The following is a 14,810-nucleotide window of genomic DNA, read 5'->3' on the forward strand; positions in this document are numbered from 1 at the left end:
GAACTAGAACTGAACTAGAACTGAACTAGAACTGAACCAGAACTGAACTAGAACTGAACTAGAACTGAACTAGAACTAAACTAGAACTAACGTTTTTATTAAAAAGGCTATTTATTGATTTGAAAAAGCTTCTTGTTGATTAAAAAAAAGAATTTTATTAATTTTTAGAAACGCTTTTTTATGAAAAAGAAAACGTTTTTTTTAACTTTTCTTTTACGGCTTTATAGCCTAAAAGCTCGTTTGGAATAGCTTTTTACCAAAAAGCTTTTGATACTTTTTAAGAAAAAGTTCTTGTTAAAACAAAAAGTATTTTAAAAAAAGCTTGGTGTCACAAAATGTATATGCAATAAGATTATTAAACAAACTTATCAAACTAAAAAGCTTAATTAATTTTCCATAGAAATATTATCAAATTTCTCTTGAATATAACTTAACTTTTAACAATTTATTAATACAACTTGTACTAAGGTAATTTATTAATAATATTTTTTTTTTTGAAATCCGAAAAAAAACATATCTCAAAAGTCATAAAATTATACATTTTATAAACACGAATAACTACAACGACAATTTGTATAAAATATAAATAAACAAAACTACATTTAAGTCAACATACATTCATACATACATACAAATAGCCTTAAAATCCTAGTAAATAATAATTTAGTTAAAGCAAAACTCTAACAAATAGACAAAAAAGCAGAAAAAAGGCCAAACATAAACTTTACAATTTAATGACTTTATTTGTGGCAGGAAAAAAACACAGAAAATTTAAGCAAAACTAACAACCATAAAAAGAAAAAAACCTAATATTAGATAAACAGATTCGCACATAAATAAATTGCCGAAAGGCTTGCAAAAATTATACGGTTTTTGTTAAAGGAAATCATAGTCATTATAAACAATTGTCAATGATTTAAATATACAATATGACCCCTTCTGTAAGAAACTTAAAATTTTTAAGAAAAAGTATCCAAAAACAAATTTCAATTTATGACTGATTTGTTTGCAAACCCCTATAGAGTTGTAAAAATTATTCAGTTTTTTCTTAATTTATATTAGAATTTATCATGCAATCATGCATTATTTATATAATAAAAACCATTATCATTTATACACTTGATTATGGTTGTAAGGTAGAAAGAATAAGTAAAGAAAAAAACATTTTATGGGGCATACGTGATTGGTGCATACGAAGAATTTCCAACAAAAAAAAAATAAAAATAAGTGAAAGTAAGCAGGATGAAATGTTTTTAGTAAACAAATTTTTTTACTTTTGGCCTTCAATTACACAGGCCGACAAATTATTAACCTAGAGACCAAAGTAAACTTTTACAAAAAATTGAGCTGATGAATTTCTCCATCACATCTGGTATTCGAGATATTGTGTCCTGAAATTTGAAAAAGCCTATTTTTGGCCCTTTATGAGACGTTAGAATAGCGTCAAGATAACTTTTTTTCCATCATTTTTATTAAAAAGCTTTTTGCAGTAAAGCATTGGTTTTTCTGAAAAAGCTTTTGACAACATTTTGTGAAAAAGGTTTTAACCGCTCTTTGGTGAAAAAATTTTGTATGTAATTTTTTGAAAATGATTTTTACAGCTTTTTTGTGAATGAGCTTTAAAGCTCTTTTTTTGTGAAAAAGCCTTTTTTTGAAAACGCTTTAAAGAATTTTTTGTGAAAAAGCCTTTAACAACTTTTTGTTGAAAAGCTTTAAATAACTTTTTTGTGAAAAAGCTTTAAACAACTTTTTTTGTGAATAAGCTTTAAACAACTTTTTTATGACTTAAACAACTTTTTTTGTGAAAAAAAAGTTATGCAAAAAGAAAAAAGAAGCTTTTTTGAACATGTAAAATAAAACATTTTATGAAAAAGCTTTAACTGCTTTTTGGTGAAAATATGTAATATGGATTTACAGCTTTTTGTAAAAAAGCTATAAACAACTTTTTTTTAAAAGCTTTGAACAACTTTTTTATGAAAACGACTTAAACAATATTTTGTGAAAAAGCTTTAAATAAAATTTTTGTAAAAAAGTTTAAAATTATTATATGCATTTACAGCTTTTTGTGAAAAAGCTATAAACAACTTTTTTAAAAGCTTTAAACAACTTTTTTGTGAAAAAGACTTAAACAATATTTTGTGAAAAAGCTTTAAAAAATTTTTTTGTAAAAAAGTTTAAAAAAAATTTAAAGCTTTAAACAAATTTTTTTGTGAGTAATCTTTAAACTACTTTTTTGGGAAAGAGTTTTAAACAACTTTTTTGGGAAAAAGCTTTAAACAACTTTTTTGTGAAAAAGCGTTAAACTCTTATTTTAAAAAAGCTTAAAAACCTTTGTTAAAATGTTTTAAAAAATCATTTTGTGAAAAAGCTTTTAAACGCTTTTTAGTGAAAAAATGTTATATGCATTTACAGCCTTTTTCTAAAAAAAACTATAAACAACTTTTTTGTGAAAAACAAGTGTTTTATGCAAAAGCTTTAAAATCTTTGTCAAAATGTAAAAAAAAAAAACATTTTGTGGAAAAGCTTTTAACCGCTCTTTGGTGAAAAAAAACTGTATATGCATTTACATACAGCCTCTTTGTGAAAAAGCTATAAACAACTTTTTTTGAAAAGGCTTTAAACAAATTTTTTGTGAAAAAGACTTAAACAACTTTTTGTGAAAAAGCTTTAAACAACTTTTTTAGCTAAAATGTAATTTAATTTAATAAACAGATTTTATGAGAAAAAAAACATTCAACAGTTTATAATAAAGAAGCTTTTTTAGCATTTAATGAAAAAGCTAAATGTAATTTAAAAATATTTCAGTAAGATAATTTTAATATATAAAAGCTTTTAGTCATGCCAAAGGTCCTCATGTATTTTTTTATGAAAAAGCTTTTTATTAACTTTTTTCTAGCGTTATTCAATGTTTCTTGAGAATACACGATTATATAAAAGGCATCCATGAGAAAGGGTTTTTAGTTTTATATAAAGCTTTTTAAAGCTTTATTTCAGGAAATGCTGAGACAACCAAAAAACCGTTTTGAATCAAAAGTTTTGTGAAAATATGAAATGTATTCATTTGCAATCCTTTTAATACTTCCAACTAAGTTTTCACTAGATATAGTAAATTCCCTAAACTTGAATTTTTTTTTAATAATGTTCAACAAAATTACTTGTAAAATGCTTTTAAACAAAAAATACATATTTTTTTCTTCTGCTAAACATTAAAATTGTTATAAAATACAAATTAAATTGATTTATTGAATAAAATTACATGTTTTGTAAAATAAAGGGAAACTTAAGTAATACTTGTAAATTGTTTTACCACTTACGTGTTGCTGTGTATTTTTGTTTAATTTCCTTATGTTACGTTCTCAACGAAAACTGTTTAAAGTTGAACTGATATATTTTTCCACAGAATTGCTGTTCACAGTAAACTGAATGTTGGTTGATCGACAACAGAAATTGGTCTTAAAGTTGGCGTTGCTTGTGATGGGCTAATTTTCAATTATAATGCCATGTAATCAAGGACTTTGTGTTTTACTTAAGTTTTATTTGATTATTTTTTGATTTTTTTGTTAAAAATAAACGTGTAAAGATGAATGTTGATAACTACAAAAAAGATATTGAAGATGAAGACAAGTTACATACATATAAACGACGTATTGTTATTGTAGTTATTTTCTCTGTGTTGTTTAAAGAATTTTTCTTAAGGTTTTCACGACTTTTTTTTTGGTTTTTATAAAACCAAATAAGGGCGTAAATGTAGTGCGTGTTTACAATAACAATAATAAGAACTGCTTGTATTTCTCTAGAAAATCACAAAACAAAAACTAAATAATAATGATAATGTTTACAAACAATGGAACACAGTCGACGCGTAATATGAAACCCGGCACGATGGCGTCTCAGATCCGTTCAAAATGTTGGTCAATTTGAAAAAAAAAAAAAAAAAAACGCGCGCGTACATTAACAAGTTTTCATCATCATTATTATTATTATTGATAAATATTTTTTATTAATATTTTTTTATTTATAAACAAAAACGAACATATTTTAATTAAACATTCACTTTTTTTGTTTATTTCCGAATAAAACAATTGCTTTGTACTTTAATTTTTGTATTCAAAACAATTTTTTTAAGGAAAAACTTTTTTATGTTTAATTTTTAAACCTTTTGTAGGATTAAGATTTTTGTATCTGTTTTGTTATTGTTGTTGTTGCTTTAATAGTTGACAATTGCTGTTGACATTTTGTTGTTTATTATTGGCCATATTTATGTTTTGTTTGTTTGTTGCTTTTTTAACTCCAAATTTAAGTTTCACTTTATTTGGGGGAGGGAGTTTTCAATTTGATTAAGTTGCTGGTTGTAGTATAATTTTATGCCTGCAATGAAATCATAGATAAAAATAACAAAAATGTTATTAAATTTATTGAAATTACATACTTATGTAGAAAAAAATATATAAATGGAAATGGTATAACTTATAAAAAAGAGATCTGAGTTAAGCCGAATATTAGTTTATATAATTATGGATTTATTTTATAAAAAAGCTTATTTCTTATAAATTATTCTTTCTATGTATATGTTTCACGAGACGTACTATGAAAAAAGCTATTGATACTTGCAACAGTAAAAAGCTTTTATGAAAAAACCTATTATGAAATAGTCCTTTCTTTTGAAAACTGTTAACCGTTTGCAGGAAAAGCTTTTTCAAATAATTTTTATATATTTCTTAAAAATATAACAACGAAACTTTTGTACAGTAAAAAGCTTTCATGAAAACTGTTTGAAAACTGTTAACCCATTTTTTTTTGTAAATAGAATTTTGCAGTAAAAGCTTTTTCGAATAAAATTATTTAAGATAATGTTATTTGGGAAGTTCTATTATTAAACAATATTCTTGAGAAAAGCTTTATTCATATTTCTAGGAAAAGATATACATACAATATTCCTCGGAAAAGCTTTCTTGAGTTTTTGTAAAACCCATTCTTATAAAAGTTTTTTTTTTATAGCAAAAGTGTTTTCGGTAAAATATTTTTATGATTAAAGCTTTCTTAGTATAAATAGAGCTTTTAAAAATAAAGTTTTTTCTTAATGTTCTAAAAATTCAAATGCTTTTCATTCGGCAATTTTAGAAAAGCTTTCTAAAAAAAAGCTTTTACATTTTTCATATAAAACTTATAAGAATTTGTTAAAAAAGAAAAAACTTTTTTATAAAACTTTTTTGTTATAAAATTCATATTTAAAGCTTTCAGCTAAAAGCTTTCCTCTAAAAAATTTTGATTAAATTTTTTAATTTAAAAAATAAAACTTTCCTAAGAAATGAGTTTTTATAAAAAATATTCTAGTGAAAGTTTTTTAAAGTCAAAACATTTTAGGGTTAAATCTTTCTTCATGAAAGTGCTTTTAAAGCTTTCTTGTTGGATAAGCTTTTTATTTTACTCTTAAAGAAATCATTTCTGGTTTATTTCATTTTAGTAAAATCAAAAAAAGCGTTATTGACATAAGTTTTTTGAGTAAAAAAAATGTTTCAGAAAAGCTTTCTAAATAAAAAGCTTTTACATTGAACAAGTTTTTTATATAAAACGTTTAAGGAACCAGTTAAAAGAAAAAAAGAGAAACTTTTTTATAAAATGTCTTTTTTCAATAAACTTCATATTTAAAGCTTTCATAAAAAAATTATATTTCTATAGAAAAAATTTTCCTCTAAAAACTTTTCATTTCATTTTTTATTTCAAATAAAACTTTCCTAAGAAATGAGTTTTTATAAAAAACATTCTAGTGAAAGTTTTTTTTAAAGGCAAACAATCTTAAGATTAAAGGTTTCTTGGTAAAAGCTTTCTTGTTGGAAAAGCTTTTTATTTTACTCTTATAGAAATCATTTCTGGTTTATGTTATTTTAGTAAAATCGAAAAAGCTTTATTGCTATAAGAGTTTTAAGTCTATAATGTGAAAGCTTTTTGTACAAGAAGTACCTATACACTAAAAAAGCTTTTTATATAAAGCACTTATATAAAGAATCAATAATGCTTTTTAAGTAAAAAATTTACATTGAAAAATCTTTATATATTAAACGCTTTCAAGAAAGCTTTATTGTGATAAGTTTTTAGGCGACACTTTTTGAGTAAAAAGTTTATATTAAAAAACTTTTTATATGAAAATGCTAACATAAAGGATCATGGAAAGTGTAGGGCGTCTGTGATATATACATACAAACACTACACTACTCTAAATACTCAAATGCACCAGCGTGTAATTTAAGACACTACTTTTTTTAAGCCCTCATATTACCGAAACTGGCCGACAGACAAAAACTCATTCCGACAGTAAACATAAGCAGCAAAAGACAACAATAGCAAATGAAAAAAATAAAACATTATATATGTTTAAATGTTTGAATGTCTGACGTTCTGTCTCAGAAAAAAATGTATGTTTTAGTTCATAAAAACTGATGTGTTTTGGAGCTGCACAAAAAAAATATAAATAAATGTTGCAATTTTTTCTTAAGCCTTAAAGTTATTTTTCTGTGTGTGTGTTTTATTTAGAAAAATTATTGTTATGATTGTTGTTGTTGTATTTTTTCTTAAAATTCTAAATAAATAAACTTTAAAGCACTTGTGGTATTTTGTATTTTGTTGTTAAATATTGTAGAGTGAAGTGTCTTTTGTGAGTTTTTTTTGGGGAACATACATAGCTATTTGTGCCTTTGTGGGGCCATAAAAATATTTTAGTTGTCATTGTGGAATTAAGGTACATATTTTGGTAGTGATTTGTGTGGTCGTTATAGTTTATGGTATTAAATCGCTTAATTTCTAAGCTATTTTTGTTTTTCTTCTTATGCCGTAGACAATATTTGAAAATTATCTTTCTGTATGACGTTTTGAAAGTAGTGGTTAAATTTTTGTTGGTTTATTTTGTTGAAATCCAACAAGGGAATCATAAATTTGTTTGTTAGCAAGTATTGTTTATTGAAAACAAATCTTTTTGAAAAATATTTATTTAAGCATCTTAATGTTTGAAAATGTGTTGTACTGATTTTTTATGAAAAATTTTGTGTTATTTTTAAGCAAAAATATTTTGAAAAATATTTCATATTTTCTTAGCTTGGGTTTTTATTTATTGAGTTACTTTCAATGATTTCATTAGCATTGTGTTGAAGAAATAAATTTTAGTTTTTAAATGATCATGCAAAAAATTGTGATAAATTAAAAGAAAATAAAAGTTATCTCTAATTCGAGAATATTAATAAATTAGTATCAGGATATTCCCAGCAAAAACTAAGTAATGGCTTTCAATTGTAATTACCTACCTAACAACATACTTTTCAATGACTACTGGATTACATAGAAATAGTCTAATAAGGCCTTACCAATAATGTGTTATATAAATACTTTTTAATTCATTAATCTTTTGCCTTACAATGACTACTTTTTCCAATTACTTGTAATTGTTTGTTGTAAGTACTTGCCTTCAATGACATCACCGTGTTAAAATAATGACTTAAAATGCTATTGTGTAAGTAAATTTTAGCATGTTAACCCCATAAATTGTAATAAAAGTTTTTACTGGGTTACGTTCCAACTAATGAACAGCCCTACCCAGTGAATTAAATACTTTTTAGGTATTACTGATTTCGATCTATTACTCCACATACGTATGTAAGACTCACTTCATTGCCTTAAAAACCACGATAACACAGACCGACAAATTTTTAACCCAGAGATCAAAGTATACTTTTCTAAAGGATCGAGCTGCGCTGAATTATGGAATTTGAGATATCGTGTCCTGAAGTTTGAATGAAGGAAATTTCTGCCCATTTTTGAAACATTATAACAAGACAACTTAATTTATAAAGTGTTGTACGCGATCTGATAGTGGCCATATGTGAGGCCAGTTTCGAATTCAACCCGGCTCAATACTTTAGAAAGGTATTGAATGTTTTCAGGGCTTCGACTTTTTTTCAAATGTAAGGCCTGTGTAATTAACTAATATCGTGATAGTTCACTAAACGTAAATCATAGTCAGATGTATGGTAAAATACATATCAGTAAAAACATTACTTACCTGGTAAGCAGTTAAGTAATATACTTACTAAGTAAAAACTAGTTACACAATTCTATATAAATTGCTTGTTTTTTCATGAGTTTGTGATCGTGTTGAACCACCTCGTAACATATATCTCTTGTTTTTGGACAGACGTCCTAGACCATTGGGCTGAATGCCGAAGTGCTTTAGGTGAGTACCTGCCGTGTTGGTGTATCTCACGGTGGTCTTTTTCAACCACTGAGTATCCTTGAGAACGGTCTACCATCGCCCCTTCAATCTTCAATGAAAAAATCAGGTGGCAATTTTTGCGCATGGCTGAGCCGCTACAAGTAATTTGCTGAAGTACTCGAGCTATCTAATCTCTTGCCATAGTAGCCCCGTTGGGGAAGGACAGATGTCATGAGCAAGCTCAAGTCAATAGAAGAGTCAATAGAAGGGGCGTACCCAACATCAGGTGAAAACTCCCTATTGATGTTATTGGGAATGCTCTGTCCCTACAAACATTCTCATCATCTACAGATTCACCCCAGTGCATTCCTGGACCTCGCCCAACCACACTACTGAAATGGCTTCTGTTGGTTTGGCAACAGCACCTAGAGACGTATTTGGTAGCCCGAAATACCCAAGATAATAAATCAGGATCCCTCTTCATTAAACGATCTGTAACAAAGGATGTAAGAATTTTGATTTACGTCAACCGACAAATAGTCGCATAGCATAAATCAATATATCCTGTTGAGATGGCAACAGCACCCAGAAACCGAAAATCAGGCCTCCAATATGTGGAGACTTTCCCAATCTTTCACCAATTTTCGCATCAGTTCCATTCCCACGATCATAAAGATCTTTCTACGGCATGACAGGCACCTACTGAATGTTAAGCTGACAAATCCCCAGCATATACCGGCTCCCTACTACACGACCGGTAAGATATACCTCAGCTCTGTACACATACCTGTGTCATTTGAATAGAGAATTAGCCAAAGCATTATATATTGGGTATATCAACCATTAAACCAACAATCTCTCCCCGTGAATTTGGGTTTAAACCACAGCCACGTGAATCCCGAAGGAATCTCAACCAACTGACCAGCCAGGACCAGTCCTGTGGGCAACTGGCCACCTGTAGTACCAGATTATGTGGTTCTCTGGTTAGAACCCATGTCAAATCACTCCAAGGAAAGGCCGAGGATACATTTGATCATCACCAGCTTATAGTCTCGGCAGACTAGAGGTGCTGGTAGCACCTCTTTACCCCGGGATTGGAATACACCATGATTGGACATTACATCATGCCCCGAGGGGGGGGATACCATTGGGCTATAAACAATTCTATTTTACTGATTTTACTGACAATTTCACAGAGTCTTGATGTATATCTGAAATTTTTAGCAGACGAAACGCCACGCCCACTTTTGAAATAAGTATTAAAGATATATATATGAAATAAGTATTAAAGATACCAACATAAAGCTTAATTATACCATTATGATAAATACAAAAAAAAACTTCCATTTAAATCTTGGCAAAATTGATGACATCTTTCAAAATAATAAAACAAACACTTTATAACAAAAAAAGTTACAAAACTTTAAAAATAATTTAGCAGGTGTTGTTTTTTTAATTTATTTTATTAAAACAAAAAAAAAAAAAATAAATATAAAATTATAATTTCAACTAATAACAAATAAAATGCAAAGTAATCTTAGATGAAGCTTAAAAAAAGGTGTCAAATTTTTAACATTTTACCATAAACAATAAATTGAATACGAATTCACTGTTAAACCGAAATAACAGAAAAAAAGCTTATAGATTTGAATGATTTATTATACATTTATTGTAAGTCATAAGTGCAACAACATTTCTTAAGCATCTTTAAAATTGTGTGTATAAGTTGTTGTTTAAATTTTTATTTATTTTTTCATCTTCAAACCAAAATGTAAACTTAACAAATCACAATTGTTTTAGGATTTTAGTCAGAAGAAGAAGAAGAAGAAAAAAACGAAGCGAATAACTAACAAAGAGATTTATCTGTTTTAACCATATAAAGTAAGGTGTTGTTATTGTTGTTGCCCCTTTTTTTTATAAATAAACCGCTTTGAAAATACAAAATAAATAGACATCAATTTCAAAAAAATAAATAAAAATTGAATAAAATGGAAATTCATGTCTGTTGGTTTGCTAAAACTCCTAAGATATGTAAAAGTTGGAAACAAAAAATGAATTGTATTGAGCGTAACGCATAAAAATGCGTTGCTTCTTTAAGGTAAAGAGGCATTAGCAATGTTGTTGCTGCTCCGACTGCTGCTGATGTGTTTTTTATATTGAATACAATTGATATTTGTTTTCCGATAAAGAGCAAATAGTAAACAATCAAAGGCCAATATGGTCAAGAGTAGAGAGTAGAAAATCCACAAGCATCACTTGAGCCTTAAGTTGTTTTCGCTTGTTGTTTGTTTGGGCTGCGTTTTTTCCCTGCCACACATTCTAAAGTGTAAAGAAAGTTTTATCTTTTGCTGTTGCACGAACTAAACGTATGTATGTTTGTATGTGTGTGGTTTGTTGGACTAAAGAAGGAGGTCAAGTTGAAAAAAGTAATAAAAAATCAATCTTTGTTTGTTATTTGTAAAGATTTAACATGATTTTTTTCCCTCAGTTTACCTTTCAAAAGAGTTTCATCGAATATTAGGGTTTAACAGTACCCAGGGTATTGAAATTTTATGTATGTTCTGAATGAAGTTGTCCACTATATAGGTGAATCCCTCAATAATATACAAATTGATACTCTAATCCTCTGGCTCACCTAAATGCCAACGAATACATGGATAAACTGCAAGATTTACGGTATTTAGGGGTTCACCATAGGATTGACTTTTATCAAATTTAATCTGTATAATCATGTTAAATTGAAATAGAAATAACCCATGCTTAATTTGACAAAAATTACGTAACAACTTTTTTCGTAATATTTACGAAATTGACCGGGTGAAACCTATTTATAAGGTGCGAGATGTACGATATAACTATCAGGAAAAAAGTATTTCGAGGTATACCACAGGATGGTATTTTTTCACCTTTATTTGGGGTTACCACGATTAATAGCCTCCTAAGGACCCTAACCGAGAATAGACCTGTCTGCTAGGCAGACGATGTCGTAATACTTTTAAAGGGAAATAATCCAAATTACTTGTGTAGAAGAGCTGAGGAGGCTTTGAATACTGCCATGAGCTTGGATGAACCGAGAGGCCTCAATGTTAACCCGGCGAAAAAATCTGTCTTTTCACAAGAAAGACACAAATTTCTACGTATACTGAACCTTGTTTCCAGGGCAAGAAGATACCGGTGACAGACAAAGTTAAGTGCTTTGGTGTAATCCTTGACCGAAAATTAAAATGGAGACATCACATAGAGGATAGGATCAACAAGGCACATAGGTGCTGGGCGATATGTAGGAAAACTATAGACATGAAATGGGGTGTTAGTCCTACTATGACAAATTGGCTTTATAAAAGTGTAATTAGACCAATTCTAGCTTATTCTTCAATAATATCAAACTACTACAGGAAGTTCAGCGTATATGCTGCATGGGTATAAGTGGTGCCATTTGTACTACTTCAACCAAAGCTCTGGAAACGTTGCTAGATATTCCACCCATTGAAACATATTTAAGATACGAGGCGGCGTTTACGGCTGAACGGCTCTTTACGTTAGGCGAACTGGCCAAAAGCGGTTTTAGGACAAGTCATCAATCTATACTTTACACATTGAAAGGTTATACGTTAGACGTTCCTGATCACATACCAGACACAGAATATATCGGAAACTTTGAAACTCTGATCCCAGATAGAATGTCATGGTCAAACGGAACATTAAAGCAAATACCAGTAGGAATCCGTTGTTACACGGAATGCTCTAAATTGGGGGACGAAGTGGGCCTGGGGTTCTGTATTGAAGAACCAGAAACAGAGATATAAAAGAGTTTACCTTATCATAACTCAAGCTTCCAGGCAGAAGTCCGAGCAATAACGGAATGTGTAAATTGAGTTAGAATAAATATGGCGCTCACAGGGCTTAATATATCTACCGACAGCCAGAAAGGCAATTAGGGCAATATCAGGTGATAGAGTTAAACCTAAGACTGTATTGGATTGTAAGAAAACTTTAACTGAATATTCTCCCAGAGGTAAGGTTACATCATATGGGTACTAGGCAACTCGGGAGTAGTCGGCAACGAAAGAGCGAAATTAATAGCTTTAAAGGGAAGGGAGCTCGAGGTAGTTAACCTGACAAACGCAAAACATTTCGACACAAGAAAAGCTTAATCAAAAATATGGGTGAGAGAATCCCATAAGGCTCACGGTGATAGAAGCACAAAGATCCTAAGGGGTGACCCTGATGAGAGCAAGACGAGAAATCTCCTCAAAATGAGCAAGTCTAAGGTTAGTATGATGGCACGTATTCTGAGTGGACACACAGGATTATGAGCACACCTATACAAAATTGGAAGTGCGGATTCAGGCGAATGTATGTGGAGAGGACAGTGGAACTCTGAACCACTTTCTTTGCCACTGCCAGGCATTCGTCGAAGTTAGATCCAAGTATCCTGGAAGTGATGTTATTCCGGAAATAACATTCCTCACTAACAGCGATTGGAAAATTCTTAGGAATTTCGTCCAGGAAACTGAGTTTATTTCGTAGTGAAAAACAATAAAGCATACGTACAATGTACACTATTTGTCATATATATTAGCTATGGATTATTTTCAGTGTATTTTTATTTAGCATAAATATCTTGACAATTCATTATAAATTGCAGACAAATCAATATTTTTTAGTTTTAAAAAATATAAATATTTTGCAATCAATTCTTAAGAAATTTTGCAATATTTAACTGGCACAAGTAATATTTGTGTCTTTATTTTGTCTCAAGAAAAAAATATGTTTATTTAGTTTTTTGTTGTATCTACATGAAATGTGATATTGAAAATGAGATATGTATGCAAATTGCACCTGCAGCAATTGTTGGCAGTTATTGCAACAATTTTATAAGCAGAGACAGACAGACGGACGGTCATGCACTTATTGGGTGGGTTTTCAAAAACAGCAAAAAAAAGAAATGTAAATTTTTTTTTATAAATTTTCTTTAATGCAGGAAAAAACAATGAGAAAATCCAAGCTAAAATGCAAATTATTTTGAAAAAACAAAAAACTAAATATCGACAGTTTATTAAAAATTTTAACTAAAAACCATTTAATTGTTAAACTAAATCCGTTTCAATAAAAACACTAATTCGCAGATGAATATAAATCAAACATGTTTAAAATAAACAAACAATGAAACAAAACCTGTCGTGACGCGTCATGTCGTAACAAAACTTTAATTTTTTTAAAAGAGCAGTGATAAATAATTAAGAAATAAATCTGACATAATCCAAAGAATAGTTCTGCCACTAAAAGATATTAAGCATGACATTAAACTGTGTAGAGTCACCACTCACTCACTGCCTGTTGTAATTGACTTTGCAATATAGTAAATTTTCAAGGGAACAATTAATGTATAAAAACTTAATTATAATATTATTAATTAGAAAACTGTCGCTATGTGTAAATAACTGTTCACTACAAAATGTCAGTACACTGAAAATAATCCATGACTAATATATACGAAAAATGTCTTACATAAACTTGAAAAGGGTTTGATTAAATAATATTTCGTATTATGCATGAAAATTTCGTAAATAATACGAACAATTTTTTTTTCGTAAAGTTTAGCATTGGATTTTTTACAGTGTAGTACTACTACTGTGAACAAGTCATAGTAAATTAACTAAAACTATAGTAAATTTACAATGTAGTTCTGAAGTTTGTAACAGAATCATATTAAGCATACTCTCTTTCTCTCTCTCTTTAAGTTATACACTCTCAATTCATAAGTTTATAGAAAACGATCTGTTTTAATATGTTCTCCTTCTTCAGCCTTACCGGTGACAGACAAAGTTAAGTACTTAGGTGTAATCCTCGACCAGAAATTAAAATGTAGACACCACATAGAGGATAGGATCAACAAGGCACATCGGTGCTGGGCAATATGTAGGAGAACTATAAGCATGAAATGGGGTCTTAGTCCTACTATGGCAAATTGGCTTTATAAAAGTGTAATTAGACCAATTCTAGCTTATTCTTCAACAATCTGGTGGACTGCTTGCGACAAAAAGTGCAATACCAAACTACTACAGGGAGTTCAGCGTACATGCTGCTTGGGTATAAGTGGTGCCATGCGGTCTACTTCAACCAAGGCTCTGGAAACGTTGCTAGATATTCCACCCATTGAAACATATTTAAGATATGAGGCGGCGCTTACAACCGAACGGCTCTTTACTTTAGGTGAACTGGCCAAAAGCGGTTATAGGACACGTCATCAATGTATACTGGACACATTGGAAGGTTATACACAATCATCGGACGTACCTGATCGCATAGCAGATACAGAATATGTCGGAAACTTTGAAACGCTGATCCCAGATAGAATGTCTTGGTCAAGCGGAACATTAGAGCAAATACCTGTAGAAATCCTTTGTTACACGGATGGCTCTAAATTGGGGGACAAAGTGGGGCTGGGGTTCTATATTGAAGACCCAGAAACAGAAATATACCACCGTTTACCAAATCATAACACAAGCTTCCAGGCATAAGTACGAGCTATAACGGAATGTGTAAATTGGATATATATTTACCGATAGCCAGAAGGCAATAGAACTAAATCTAAGACCGTATTGGA

General features: G+C 29.6%; 1 long non-coding RNA gene across 1 annotated transcript in view; it reads right to left on the reverse strand.

Annotated features, from left to right (window-relative positions):
* Positions 1–3,320: 3,320 nt before the first annotated feature.
* The window catches only part of LOC119610562, a 70,084-nt gene continuing 58,594 nt past the window's right edge, over positions 3,321–14,810 (reverse strand). The window contains exons 3-4 of the long non-coding RNA XR_005232004.1: positions 4,157–4,368; positions 3,321–3,594 (exon numbers count right to left, since the gene is read on the reverse strand). This is a non-coding gene — a long non-coding RNA (uncharacterized LOC119610562). The remainder of the gene's footprint in view (positions 3,595–4,156; positions 4,369–14,810) is intronic.

This window comes from Lucilia sericata, unplaced genomic scaffold (genome assembly GCF_015586225.1).
Source record: "Lucilia sericata isolate MDLA Ls3-8-SP2 unplaced genomic scaffold, ASM1558622v1 Contig001229F_arrow, whole genome shotgun sequence".
Classification (NCBI taxonomy): Eukaryota; Metazoa; Arthropoda; class Insecta; order Diptera; family Calliphoridae; genus Lucilia; species Lucilia sericata.